The following is a 16,044-nucleotide window of genomic DNA, read 5'->3' on the forward strand; positions in this document are numbered from 1 at the left end:
GTCTTACAGGAATTGGGACTGGCTGCTAAGACTTTATACCACAGCCTCCAAACTCGGACCATCCTCAATTTGCCCAGCATGTTTCCCTTGCCCAGTGTCCAGAGCCATGGCTGGAATGCAGGCTGAGATGCCTCTTCAACTGGGAGATCTATTTCCCCAGGGCTTGTCATATCTTGCACTGTGCTGAGCATGCTAAATCCTTTTGTAAGGACCTGACCCCCCCATCTGGCCTAAAGAGACCCCCCCTCCAACTTAGAGTGGAATCTAGATGAGTTTGTGCAATCATCTTTGCCTGAGCTTCACTTAGCACTTTGTAAATCTGGAATGATAGCTATCTGTCTCTTGGAAGTAACTGTGGTACTGATGAGAATCTAAAGAGAGGGAGGATGCGGAACAAAGCAATGGAGGTACAAGGTTATGCTCACAAGAGGGCTTGCTTCTGTCTCCAGTCCCTGCTGCATGGTATGTCCAGCAGGCTTCCTAGCACTTGTCTGGGGGCACTAAGCCCTGGAAGGAACTGGTGGGATCTTCAGACCCAGCTTCTCTGGGTGCCTCAGCTGCTTCTCTTTCTTGCAGGCTCACTGAAGAAGCTAGGAGCAGCAAAAGAAAGCAACCATCCAATAAAAGCTCTGGCTCCCTACAAGCCCCAATATGTCAGGTACTAGGAATATAGCAACAAACAAAACCAAGGGCCCAGCCAGCTGCCAGTGATTCACATCTGTGATCCCAGCTACTCAGGAGTCTGGGGTTAGATGGTCCTGGTTTGAAACCAACCTGGGAGAAGAAAAGTCAGAAAGACTACAATTTTGAACTAACCAACAAAAAGAAATGTAGGAGGAGTAATTCAAGTGGTAGTATGCTAGCCTAGTAAGCAAGAAACCCTAAGTTCAAAGTAGAGAACTCAATGAACAGAACCCAAAAGCGAGATCAGCAGACATCTGGGACTAGACAGAGGGCACCTGTGCAAAGATCCTGCAGCAGAACAGGACTACGAGGGTGGCATTCCAGAAGGGAAGTTGGACCATGAGGAAGATCTGTCCACTCTGGAAGATATCTCCAATGTCAGTCCATCTGCACTGTCACCATCCTAGAGTAAGTGGTCTCACTGTCCAGATGACTCCACTGACCTCCCTATTCACCTCACTTTCATTCTCACCCCCATATCATACGATCCATTCACTACACAGCAGCCTAGAGAACCTTTTATAAACCTAAGTGAGATCCTACCACTTCTGCTTCCAACTCTTCTTCAGCTTCCCATTGCATTCAGCGGGAAAACAATCTCATCTCTAACCCCTGGCCTATATGACCCTATTGGAGCTGGCTTCATCTCAACTCTCCAACTTTATCTAAAGCCACTATCCCCTTTGATGGTCCCATCTCAGGTAGCCTGGCCTCCTTTTCTTTCTTCTAACATTCTGGACAATCTTATACTTGTAATACTAAGATGATAACACTCTTCCCTGGGATTTTTTTCTGAGATTGCCTGCTTTTCATAGCTCAGGTCTCAGCTCAGATATTGATTGCCTTTTTGGGATATATCTTACTATTCCCTCCCACATAGCTATCTTCTTTACAGTGGACAACATCCCCTGGTTTGTCTCCTTCTTGGTGCTGCTGCTCTGTAATAATTTTCCTTGTTAGTGTGTTCCTCGATTGACATGAATTCAATCATGAAGAAAAGGATATGGTGTTTATGGTGGCTTTTCCAGAAATCATCCCAGTGGTGTCACATCCTTAAAAGATGCCAAACAAGGGAATGAGTGGTCTCATACTCCCTGGAAGTTGGTGATCTGTGTCACTAATGGTCCTTATTTCTTCAAAACTGGATGTCACATCATATATGGTTAGACACATAAGCTCAACACAGGTAAGGCTCAAGCTGGTCTGCCTGGGGCATGCCCTTGTATGCTATGTAATTACACACGACCTGTTGCAATATTTTAAGAGTAGACTACAGAGAGATTTAGTGCTTGATGAAGATATTCAGGCTTAGTACAAGCTTGAGTATAATCATCAAGACTTAAGTCACATCTTCAAGTCACATCTTCATTGTAACTCACAACTAGGAATGTAAATTGTTGCAGTAATGATTTAGATTGAACAACTACTACTTCTTGTTCTACAAGATTTAGGATAATGCATGGCTCAATATAGATACTCCCTAAATATGTTGAGGGAGGAAGTGAATGAATTTAATGGAAGAGTATTCTGGAATCTTCAGGAAGGCTCTTCCAGCCACTTGTTTATGCAAATCTAGATTATCCCTCAAACCTGAACAAGCAAAGAAAATACAGAAATAAAGTCGATGCTGAGACTCAAGTGATTACAGCTTGGCTTTTTGTATGTGTTTTATGTTTATGAAACTTCCTCTGGGCTGTTACCAAGGTGTCGTTATGATAAGTAAATTTTATATGTTTGAACTTTTAATATTTAATATTTTATCTCTGGTGCCTTACTCATCTAAACTGCTTTGACAGTTTTGAACTTGATTTGTACTTCATTAGAGAACACCTTTAAAATGTGCATAGATTGAGTGGGCACAAAATTTACTCTTCTATTGGGATACTATTTTCATTTGCTATGAAGTTTTGCTGCTTGAACCAGGTGACCTTTTCAAGTCAGAGATCCATTCCTGCCTGTTGTGTTAGTCTTAGTGCTGGGGTTGGGGGACAACAAGAGGCAGAAGAAGGAGACATCATTTGGAAACTTCAAGTCTAAATTCATACATGTGGAGTATAGTCAAGATGCCCCTGGGAGAGGCCATTGGCAATGGGCTGAGGCGCTATTGAACAGTTCTGTCTCCAATGCAGGGCAGAGAAGACAGAAATATATGTCTGTGATCTAGAACAAGTATGTACCTCATCCTGCACCTCTGTTCTCTTACATTGAGGGGTCCTATGATGGGAAGTAGAGAGAAGGGTTTCTGGGGCTTCCCCTTCCTTCTCTGCCCTTTCCATCCTCCCAACTCAGCTCCCTGGGCTGGATTGTCCAGCGGCTATAAATGGAGAGCTGGCCTCGGAGCAGGAATGTGGGCCTGGCTGGGCCCCCAGGGTGTTGTGCCCTCAGGGAGTGGCTGCCTGGGTCTCCCAGGAGCCTTTATATATATAGCCTCTGGAAACCAGATCCAGCCTGCACCTGCCCCAGGCTTCAGGCTCCTTTGCCCTGTCTGGGCAGGGCAAAGCTTGTGGCTTTTGCACTTGGGCTAGCCCATGCTTCATAACTGGTTGGCAGGTGGGGGTATAGGAAGGGTCAGAGGGCAAAAATCTAAGTAGCCAAGATGGGATAGGGTCAACTTCAAATCTCTGACCTTGGCCTTTCCATTTCTGGTCCTGGATCCACCCCTACTGACTTATCTGTCCCTTGCCAACTTTGTTCCCTGGAAAAAGTCGGAAACTGCCCACCTCATAGCTGTAGAACCTGCCTTCAGGCCAGTCTAAGTTGGCCAAGAGAGACAGTGATGCTACCCAGATATAGACATGTCCTAGTGAGGCCCAGGGTCTTAGAGTCGCTACACTCTCCTCTCTGGGGGAACTACCCAGCTCCCTGCATCTAAACAGGACATAGGTGTCTGGAAGTTAGATAGGGCACTGAAGAGTAGGGAGAAGGGAGAAAGGGAACGGAAAGGGCTGGGAGAGCAAAAACTCACTGTCCAGTCTATGATCCATTTATTCAACAATTTATTTATATGCTGGAAAGATATAAGAACACAACACGCCATTTCCAGCCCATTTCATTTTGGTTGTTTTTGAGATAAGGTCTCATTTTCTGCCCACACTAGCTTGGACAATGATTCTCGTTCCCACTGTAGCTGGGATCACAGGAATGTATCACCATGATCACCCCTTCCTTTTTTTTTTTCCTGTTGAGATGTGGTCTCTTGAACATTTTTTTTGGTCTGAGCTTACCTGAAACCATGATCCTCCTAATCTTTGTCTCTGTAGTATCTAGGATTACAGACATGAGCACAGGGTTCTTTAAGAATCCAGGTTCTTGGGATCCCAAACACAAACACAATGTCATTTATTAAACTTAATAATAATACTGGCTCAAAGAATGGGACAATAGTTTGGTAATTAGAAATGTTAAAGGAGGCAGAATTTATAAAGATGTTAATTGTTTCTCTAAGTAGGGATATTACATTAGTCTCTTTAGGGAAGGTAAGCTATCTTTGGAACACCTAAGTGAAGAAAACTGAGAACTTAACTTGGAACATAGAGGATTAAAATTAGGCAAAAGAAATAACACTACCAATGTATATTATTTCCCAAAAGCATATTGTTCCTGAGCTAAGCTGCCCAGGGCACAGGCAGAAGATGAATGAGAAGCCCTTGTAAAATTGTCTTTATGCATCTAAGGATTCATGAAGAGCCAGAAGATAGCCCTTTGTCTCCTGTCTCTCGTGCTCCACAGGAAGTTGAGCCACAGGTCTAGACCATGGGCTGGACAGAGCTAACAAACAGACACTGTTTGCTTGGATGGGCTGTTTTCCCTTCCCTGTAGCCCTTCATGACTCTCTGTGTTGTGTCAAAGGTGTGTATGCCTCATAAACAGAGAACACCTCACATTCTGCTCCCCTCACACTCTCTAGCAAGGTACATCTCTCCCTGTGGCCACTCCCCGAAGAGCTCACGTGTGATACACCTTCACCTCTGGATACACATTGTGTATACTTGCATAACTCACAAGGTGTGTATTTCACATTCTGTGTGTCCCATGTACTGTGAGCACTTCCTGTATGCCATGCATACCTTCCACTCCTGCACACATCACCTCTTATACTTCATCACATTCTGTGTATACTCACACTGTTATATCTCACACACCATGTGCACCTACCTGAGTAGCTCTCACTTACACACTGTGTTGTGTCCATTCTGCCTATCATGTACAAACCACACACATTACACTCACAGGCTATATGCCTTTCTTCTTCCATGCATGCCTTGCACATGTACACTTCCATGATGTGTATACCTTACTTGCCAGGCAGGCCTCACATGCTCCATGCATGTCATACCTGTGTTCTACCCGCTCAGCCACACCTTTTTTCCAGTGTGAATACTACCTCCCCATTGTCTGGATGTCACCTGCCCCAGCCAGAAGGAAGGCACTAAGAGGCATGTTGATGAATCCTGTCTCTTTTTTGCAGTTTCAATTTGAATTTCCCAAGTGGATTGTTCCTATGCAGAGAAGACCAGGCCTCCATCTCAGGGATGAGGGAAAGTCTACTCTGGGGCTCAGGAGAAAGCTGGTGATGGGAGATCTGGTGACATGGATGGTGCATAAAGCAGGCAGGATGGGGGGGCAGCTGTGGAGACCTGGGAGGGGCTCTGATCCCCTCTCCTCTCCTGTTGCCTCTTTTCCTGTCTAATCAGCCCAACTGCCAAGCTGGGGGGACTGGGTTCCAAGGGACTGGGATTAAGGCGCACACAGCATCAGGCTCCAGGGACAGACGCCAGCTGCTGCCCCCAGCAGCTGCCCCACCACAGCCTGTGAAGGGAGGGTGGGCTGATTTTGTCTCTCAAACTTGCCCATCCCTGGCCAGAGGCAGCCATTACAGAGGTTTTCTGGCAGAGAAACAAGAGGTGGAACACCTCATAGTGATTCTCTGGCTATCTCTGATGCCTTTGCTCACATCCTGTTCTGCCACTTCCAGGAAGCTTTTCTGGACTGCTGTTTTCCCTGTTTGGAAAGTGATTTTATGGTCTATATCTCAAGTGGTCTAATTTTCCTCCATCCTTCAAGTGTTCCTTAAACATCTACTTGATCTATTTCAAAACCTAAGCTAGGCATCATGAAAGGGTCTTGGAATAATGCAGACAGGACCTTTGACCTCAGAGAGTTCCATCCATTGGTAAGAGAGACCTATGAAAGAATGGTCAAAGCACCCTGTGGGAACACCTGGAAAGGGCAATGAGCTAGTGTGGGTATGTAAGAAAACTTTTCTCAGTTGGCAGTATTGGTTTTCTCTCTCCTAGAAGAAGGATGAATAGGAGCACCGAAGAAGAGAGCTGAAAGGAAAGGTAACTCAGGCTTAGAGAACAGCATGGGCAAAGGCCAAGGGACATGTCTCTCCTACAATGTTCTCTGTGTGGCTGACATTGTACTTAGATTTCTTCAGTCATTTAGATCTACTGCCTCAGATCTGTAAAAGAGTAAATGGGCTCTGTTTAAGGTGAAGCCCACTCTTTCAGGCAAGTCATCTTAAGGGTTAAGGGGGGAGAATGTGAATCTATAGCAGAGAAACATGAGCCACATTAAAAATCTGGAGACACCCTAGATTGAAGCCTGAAAGCCAGGGTCTTTATCTGTACTAGTTGTACATTATGACTCTCTCTGAGTCCTCAGACTCCCACCCCTGGTGTCCACTTTCTCCATAGGCAGGGCGGAGGCACTAGATTCTAGTTCCACTCACACTTAGGTAGAGGTCATACAGGACTCCTTTATATATCTCTGGCCTCTTATTCTCCCTCTTCAACCATCCTCTACTAAGAAGAGCAGAAGACTGTCCTCTGACTTGTCTACATGACCTGGCACAGGACTGGATACTATGCAATGCAGACATTGTTCAAGACCATGCCTAAGTATAACAGGTACTCATTATGAAACCAGAAACTTGCTCTCCAGTTAAATTGGGGGGGTCCCCCCATCTGAAGAAGCACTAGGGAGCATGCTGCAAATACAGCCTGACTTCCTTCAACACACTTGAACTTGGTATGATGAACTTGAATTTGGTGTTGTTCTGGTCTATCATGGAGCCTAGGTCACCAGAGCTGGAGCTGTGCTCACTGGACCGAGGGTTCTGATAACCTGGATTCAAATGCTGTCTGTACTCTTTTATACCATATGGAAATCATTCCTAAATTTCATTTTTCCCCCAGCTATAAAATGTGACTAGTTGTAGCACTTTTGGTGTAGGATTGTAAGGGTTCAATAACCAGGGCACCGTATCATGCCCAGCTCACTATGCACAGTACAAACAAGCAGTGTGTGGGGTGAAGATATGGCAGTTGGTAGCCTGGCCTGGTTATTCTAGGCTCTGCACCTCTTGGAACTGGGGGTCATGGTGGGGTGGGAGGCAGTTGGAAGTGTGGGTGACAATGCAGCCTGTGAAGTCTTGTCTGCAGCAGCAGGCGTCACCACCTCCACTTGTGCATGGGCAGCCTGCCAGCTAGCCCCAAACAAAGCCTGGCCCAGGAGGAGCAGAGCAGTTGATGACAGATGCAGAGGGGCTGGTATGGCAGAGCTGGGGTGGGGTCTGTGGGAGGCCCAAGGAAGCAGTTCTCTGTGAAAGCATCCCCATGGAAGGCTGAGGTCCAATAGAATCTAAGTCTCAGTGGCCAGTGTTTCTGCCTTGCCCCATACCGGTGACCACATTTATCTTCACTGTACAATGTGAATATCTGAGGTCCAGAGGAATGAAACCACTTGCCCAGGGCTCAAATATGCATAGCTATAGAGGCCCCTACACAGAAATATTTATGCCTTGACTTTATGTTTGCATCCAACTCTAATATTCCAGACCTTGAACAAAGGGGAACAAGTTTGAACTTCTCAGTGGATAAGGACCCCCAGATCATTTCCATGAAATAGGTACACTTTCACCAGTGGTGGACAAAAGCAGACACAGGGTTACAAGGGCTGGCATTGACTTGATTTCTTTTTGGTCAAGAGCTGGCCGTCTCTTCCCTGACATCTAATTCCTCATTTACCTGACTGAAGGATGTTGGGTCTCACTGTTTTTTTCTCTTGATGTAATGGCAGTTTTTCCTTTACGTTTGATTGGAAACATCTGAGTTGTTTTTACTTCTGATTATATGTCTTGTAGTTTGTTATGATCTGGAGCTTTTAGATTGCAGCCTGTTGTGTGCTTTGCTGTGATCATCAGTCTTCTGTATTGTCTGTATATCAATGATTAGATAGAAACTTGGTCAGATTCAGATTTGGTTTGGGAAAGACAGCTCTGCAGTATAATCCTTTGGGATTATACAATGGTTGAGTGTCTTCAACGAAGGTCCTTACAGACTTTCACATGGTTGCTTCTGCTTTCTCTTTATCAAACCACTTACTAATAACATTATTGCTGAAGTGTCATTTCTTCTCCTTGACTTACTTATAGGACTCTTGCTAAAGTCACTATTACACCTTCTTCCTCAAAATAACCGATAACCTTGATTTCCAATATAACATCCTTCCTTTGCATCGTCCTCCTGGCCCATTCATTCCTTAACTGCCGGTCTTCAGTGAATTTTATCCTTTTCCCTCTGTGGAGTCATTCTTTTTTATTTCCAAGGCAGCCACCACATGTATGTGGATGACTTCATCCATGTTCATCCTCCAGGTAACACCTCAATAGCCAATGCCAGACTCATATATTCAACAATCACCTGAATGTCTCACAGGTCCCAAAATATCATTACTACCTTCTCCCATCCAACCAATCCTCAGGAAATCTTTCTCTTTCTGTGGTGCCAGTATCTACTTGTGATCCATCCAACGTTATCTCTTACTCCTTCTCCTAATTTTCCATCTTACCAATTTCATCTCTTCAATATCCCTTGACATTATATCCAATGTGCATTGTGTAAAAATTGACTTAATAACTTGAGGGTAGGAATGAAAGGGGAAAAATAGAGAGAACAGTGGAAGGTGTTGGCATTGATGAAGATGTGTTGTACTCATAATCTGACACATGACATTGTGACTTCTTTGAACAACTATTTAATAATAAAATTTAAAATCCCTGATATCACCTCCTTTCTACTTTGATAGATTCAGTGGTAGGGCAGCCATTTTCCTTTGTTATTCTAACAACTTTATTACTAGCATCACAGTCTTGAGTTTCAGGTACTTTAAATCCATTCTACCACCTCTTTCAAGCTGAGGATACTAGAACAGAAATCTAGCAGTGATCTCCTGAATAACACTTATTCCTGGCTCTTTGTCACCTCCAGGATACAGCCCAAAGATCCTGTCAGGTTATTTGAGGTCTTCCAGAAGGCATCCCTATTCATTGTCTGGCCACATGGCTTAATGTCCTCCAAGATGTAATTGGGCTCCTCCAACTGGATAATTAATGTTGCCAGAACTTTACTCTTACTCCTTCCTTCTTGCAGGAATGCCCCACTCCCTTTCATAGCCTGTCATAAGACTAAGCTCAGGGTGTCTTAGTAAGGAAGCTTTTCTAACATTCAGGTCATTCATGTTTTAGGGGGGGTGGCAGATGGGGAGACATTTCTTGTCCTCAGAAGGTTGAAAGGAATAATTGGTAACTGGTAGGGGAAATGATGATCTTTGCAGTCAACCCTAATGATTTGTGGGAGCTAATTATAAAACAATGTTTTGGGGGAAAATGGGTCTTCCATAGTTCCTTTGAGTCTGGTCTTTGTCATCATAGTTCTTTTCTTGATCCTAGGTGAAAAACTCAGCAATCTCATGACATCTTTTTTTTTCTTTTTCTTTTTTTGAAGTCGGTGCAGGGTTTGAACTCTGGGCCTGGGCGCTGTCCCTTAGCTCTTCAGCTCAAGGCAAGTACTCTACCACTTGAGCCACAGCGCCACTTCTGGTTTTCTGGTGGAGATAGAGTGTCATGGACTTTCCTACCCAGGCTGGCTTTGAACTGTGATCCTCAGATCTCAGTCTCCTGAGTAGCTAGGATTATAGGTATGAGCTACCTGTACCTGGCCTCATGACTTCTTTATGGTAAAAAAGAATCCTATTGTGATTTTAAGTTGTAATACTATGGAGGAATCTAAAATATCCCTTAAGATACCCCCACCCCCTGCCACCATGTACACATCCTTAATCATCTCCAGAACTGTGAATATGATGATTTTACTCCCATGGATAGGTTATGTTACATGACGTAATCAGTCTTAAAACCAGGAGGTTACTTGGGTGGTCCTCATCTAAACACATGAGCCTTTGTGAAGCAAAGGGTGTTTTTCAGCATGTTGTGGTAGAGGAAATCAAGGCTTTTACAGCATGTGGGAATTCACCATGCCATTCCTAGCTTGAAGATGGAGATAGCCATATAGAAGGGACTGGGGGAAGCTTCTAGGCAAAGTTCATGACTTCAGTCAACGGCCTACAAGCCTTTCTTGATTATAAAAACCATAAGAACTAATTTTGCCAACAACCCCAGTGAGCTTAGAAGTAGATGCTTCTCCAGAGTCTTCAGAGGGAAACTCAGTCCCACAACCTCAACTTCATCCTCTTGACACCCTTAGCAGAGAATCCAGCTTTACCGTGTCGTACCAGACCTCTATTTATTTTAGGCTGCTATGCTTTCAGTCACTGTTACATAGTGATAGAACATGAATACAAAGAAAATGCAATGCCAGCTGTCATGTGATTACCAGAACTCTGAAATGACTGAACATGGCTGTGGTGGAGGTTATTCTCCCTTACCCTCCATCTTGGGTCTATGGTGGGTAGGAAATCTGCAACTAATGAGACTTATCACTCAAAAGGGAGAGGAGGACAAGAACTTTCTACAGTCAGTACTTACCAGGTATGAAAGGTATTTTAGAATTAGCTGTTTGTATCCTGATTGTTTCCACAGGGTCTCAGAGATCCTTCCTTTCCAGAAACTTGGGTTGTCTTATTTATATTTCTGTTTCATTGGTTCTTTGTAATTATGTGAATCTGAAGTCTTATCATCAGTTTCCTTCTGGAAATTGTTCTCCAGAACAAGAGCTAAGATACTCCATGTCAGGTCTTTCTTACATGTGACCCCGCTATGATCCACAGGAAGTACTCATGAATCCTTGACTGGTCATATCCAGAAATACTACCTTAGAGTCTTCAATCTCAGGCCATTTAATCTATCTTCTGACTTTCTAGATTTTGTATGTGTGACTCAGATGTCAGCAATCACATCCACCAAAACTTGGGGGGAAGATATGTTAAGATTCCCATATATTACAAATTGTTCACTGGAGGTCTTTTGGCCTTATTCAGATGGAAGTCATGAATAAGAAAGAGAAAACTTCCTAGGTGTTGGACAATCTGAACTCCTGAGTACCAAAGGCATGCAGGTCATTCTTTCAAACCTCAAGGCTTATAACTCTAGGTTCTGAGAACCAAGCTTTCAAAGCTAGAGACTTGTTGCTGTAGATGCTTAGGTAAAACTTCGGGCCTTCAAAGAGAGTGTCATTGAACCTTGCAGCAGGTGTTTCAGCACAGAGCTTTGAGTGTTGACTCTTGGCTCTTAACTCTACAGTTATTTGGAATTTTTCTACCAACTAGGACTCACTGTTTCACCTCTTGCCTTTAAAATTTTTTTTTGTTGGTGGTGGGTCTTGAACTCTGGGCCTGGGCACTGTATCTGAGCTCTTCAGCTCAAAGCAAGTGCTCTACCACTTGAGCCACAGTGTCACTGCTGATTTTCTGGTGGTTAATTGGGTATAAGAGTCTCACGTATGTTCCTGCCCAGGCTGGCTTTGAACTGTGATCCTCAGATTTCAGCCTCCTGAGTAGCTAGGATTATAGGTATGAGCCACTGGTTGGCGCCCGGCTTACCTCTTGCCTTCTTAATACCCCCATAATCCTTCTTACTCTCCTCAGCTCTGGGCCATTCTCTGGATCTCTGTCTCCTGTCTACCAAATAAGGACAGGACTTCAAGAGTTCCTTTTTGAGCATTTTGTAACTGCTATTGCTTGGAAGACCAAGATGTTATCTATTATAACTCACCCCACTCTAGATTACAGGTAGACAATTTCAGACAATTTAGGAGAAGTCTTTATTGGACCTGTTTTAACATTGGGAAGAAGTACATGGGAGAAGTCTCCTGGGCTAACCTGATAGGACTAGGAAATAGCCTGCTTGTATAGTTGGAAAGGAGTGTGGCCCATGACTTCCAGTTCCATTAATCATAAGCCTTGCTTATGAATCAGTCACACAAGACTCACACTGTACCACTTAATGATCACATCCAACTGGGGATGTGACAATGAGATGTGAGCTTGTCCTGAGTGAGGATAGCTACAAAGACAGCAGGGTTGCCTGTCCTTTACAGAGGATTGTCATGCCTGGAGCGGAGTCTTCCAAAGGTGGGATGGAGCAGTTGTGACTGGAACAAGGCTTCCTGAAATGAAAGCCTTAGTTGCAATGGCCTATCAGCTGAAGTGGTTTCCTCAGAAAGACCAGGGAGTTTTCAAAACTGACCTCATGGAAGTCCTATTGTTAAAGTCCTATTGTCAAAACTGACTCCATGGAAGACTATTGTTAAAGAAGGCACTGCTTGACTGACAATCCTCTCCTCAAGACATCCAGGCCTAAGAGAAGGGTCTGACAGCTATCATTAAAAGGTCTAAGTGAGCCGGATGCTGGTGGCTCACGCCTGTAATCCTAGCTACTCAGGAGGCTGAGATCTGAGGATCACAGTTCAAAGCCAGACCAGCCAGGAAAGTCCATGAGATTCTTATCTCCAATTAACCACCAGAAAACTGGAAGTGGCACTGTAGAGTGCTCTCCTTGAGCAGAAGAGCTCAGGGACAACGCCAAGGCCACCAAAACTAACTAAAAGGTGCTTACAATAGGGGCCTATCATGAAATTAATATCCCTAACAGTACTTATCAATCAGTACTTAAACTCTAGCCCAATACCATTAGGGATAACTGGGTCCCTCTGATCTGTCTCATAAGTACTCGCCTTAAAGCCCCTCTCTCTTGACTTGAAGATCAAGGGGAAGCATACTAGATTCCACCGCTGTCAGAGAGACTTTGTAGCTCTAGTAGCTCTCACTAAAGGAAATTATCTCTTAGTCCTTCAATACCCTCAGATAAGTGGGTCTCAGCAATCTAACTAGAAATGATAGAATCTTAGTTTAGGATCTCATATTGGAATGTGCCTCAGTTAGAATCTTTATAGCATCCTCAACATGAGCCATTCAAAGTACAGACACAGAGAAAGGGACACTAAACATTTGGCTAGCTGACATTTGCCAGGGATGAATTTGGAGAAAGGCTCATAGAGACAGACTTTGATAGCTAGACAGAGAAGAAAGACCATTCTAAGCTGAGAGGTCAGAATAGGAAAAAGCCGGGAGATTGAAAAGGGCATAGTTTTTCAGGGACACTCCAATAGGAGTAGAGAAAGTTCATAATTTCTGAAATAAAGCCCACCTGTGTTTGAATCCCAGCAAGCACCGACGCTTAGGTGTGTTTTTTTTTGTTTTTGTTTTTTTTTGGTCCAGTCATGGGGACTGAACTCTGGGCCTGGGTGCTGTCCCTCAGCTCTTCAGCTCAAAGCTAGCGCTCTACCACTTGAGCCACAGCACCACTTCCGGCTTTTTTCTTTTTGCTTATGTGGTGCTGAGGAATCGAACCCAGGGCCTCAGGCATGCAAGCAAGCACTCTACCACTGCGCCAACTTCCCAGCCCCACTTAGGTGTGTTTTTTGGCTAGACTACTTAACTTCTTTGTACTTTAGCTTCTTCATATAAAGATGGTGTATGAAGACTTGAAAGAAATCAAAATATTTATCAGTAGGTGAGTGAATATGAACTATCAAGCTATGAAAAGACGTAAAAGAAAGTTAAATGAATGCCACAGAGTAAAATATATCAATCTGAAAAAACTATGCACGAGCTATATCACTTTCTGAAAAAGGTAAAACTATGGAAAAAATAAGAAATTAGTGGTTGTTAAGAGTTAGGGGAGATACAAGGAATGAGTAGATAAGAGTACATATTTCTAGGGCAGTGAAACACTTCAGTATGATATTACAATGATGGACGTACGTCATTATCCATTTGTGAAAACCCATAGAATGCATACAACCAAAAGTGAACCCTAATATAAACGAAGCACTTAGAGCAAAAATAATGTGTCAGTGTAGGTTAATTGATTGTAACAAATGTACCAGTCTGCTGTAGGGTGCTGATAATGGCAGAGGTTGGGAATGTGTGGGAGTAAGAGATATAGGGGGGCTTCCTATATTTTCTGCATAATGTAGCTGTGAACTTAAGGTTGCTCTAAAACATAGTCTTTTTAGAAAGGTAATTTGTACCTATTATCTATGATATTGCAATATAATGAGCCACCCAAACGTCATTATCTGGTCAAGTGATAAGCATTTATTTGTTAGTAAATCTGCAGATTTGTAAATCTATAGATTGAGCTGTTTCCTGAGCTCATTTGAGTAAATGTTTTGGGCTGTGTTGAGCTTGTTCAGATGCTATGGTTGAGTGGCTCTTGAGTGATCCAGTGATCTTGGCTGGGGTAACTTGGTTTTTTTCTACAGGCTTCTCACCCGACAAGAGGCTAGTCTGCACATGTTTAAATAGTGATGGCCTTGGTAAAAATGGCAAGCAACAACCACACAAACACGTATTCAAACTTCTGTTTGAGTCACATATGTTAATAACATGACCATGGGTCATAAGTTACATAAATGAATTCAGAATGAAGAACTGGAGAATTATACTGTATGCTTCCTGGTGGTGAAATACTGCAAAATTACATGGCATAATTTCCTTCATGAACACAGATGCAAAGATCCTTAACAAGATTCTAGCTAACAGAATCCAGAAACACATTAAAAAAATCATACACTATGACCAGGTAGGCTTCATCCCAGAGATTCAGGGATGGTTTAACATACGTAAATCAATAAATGTAATCCAACACATCAACAAAGCCAAGGTCAAGAATCACATGATTATCTTCACAGATGCAGAAAAGGCCTTTGATAAAATTCAACATTCATGGGCTGGGAAGGTGGCTCAGTGGTAGAGCGCTTGCCTTGCATGCCTGAGGCCCTGGGTTCGATTCCTCAGCACCATATAAGCAAAAAGAAAAAAAGCCGGAAGTGGTGCTGTGGCTCAAGTGGTAGAGTGCTTGCCTTGAGCTGAAGAGCTGAGGGACAGCGCCCAGGCCCAGCGTTCAGGCCCCACAACCGGACCCCCCCCCAAAAAAAATTCAACATTCATTCATGCTAAAAGCTCTGGAGAAAATAGGAATAGAAGGAACATTTCTTAAAACAATAAAAGCCATTTATGACAGACCAATAGCCAATATTATACTTAATGGAGAAAAGCTACAACCAATTCTCTTAAAATCAGGAACAAGGCAAGGATGCCCACTGTCTCCACTCCTCTTCAATATAGTCCTGGAACCCTTAGCCAGGGCAATAAGGCAAGAAAAAGACATTAAAGGGATCCATCCACATAGGGAAAGAAGAAGTTAAATCATCCCTTTTTGCAGATGACATGATACTATACCTTCATGATCCCAAAAACTCCATCCCCAAACTCTTAGAAATCATAAATCACTTTGGCAAAGTAGCAGGATACAAAATAAACCCACAAAAATCAGTTGCCTTCCTGTACACTGACAATGTACAAGCAGAGAGGGAAATAAAGGGAGCAACCCCATTCACAATAACCTCCCCAAAAATAAAATATTTAGGAATTAACCTAACCAAAGATGTAAAAGAAAAGTTAAAGAAAGAAATTGCAGAAGACACTAGGAAATGGAAAGACCTCCCATGCTCTTGGATAGGCAGACTTAATATAGTGAAAATGGCAATACTGCCAAAATTAATATACAAATTCAATGCAATTCCTATTAAAATCCCAATGACGTACATCTCTGAAATACAGAAAACAGTCCCAAAATTCATATGGAACAACAAAAGACCTAGAATAGCCAAAACAATTCTAGGGAATAAAGACAACATGGGAGGGATATCCATGCCAAACTTCAAACTCTACTATAGAGCTATAATAACAAAGACAGCATGGTACTGGTACAAAAACAGACCCAAAGACCAATGGAATAGAATAGAAGATCCAGAAATAAATCCACAGGCCTACAGTCAGCTGATATTTGACAAAGGAGCCAAAGACATACAATGGAAGAAACACAGCCTCTTCAACCGCTGGTGCTGGGAAAACTGGGCAGCCACATGCAGAAGACTAAAAGTGGACCCCAGCCTATCACCATGCACCAACATCAACTCAAAATGGATTAAAGACCTTAACATTAAACCTGAATCCCACAAACTACTGCAGGACAGACTAGGAGAGACTTGA

Source organism: Dipodomys ordii, unplaced genomic scaffold (genome assembly GCF_000151885.1).
Source record: "Dipodomys ordii isolate 6190 unplaced genomic scaffold, Dord_2.0 Scaffold183, whole genome shotgun sequence".
NCBI lineage: Eukaryota > Metazoa > Chordata > Mammalia > Rodentia > Heteromyidae > Dipodomys > Dipodomys ordii.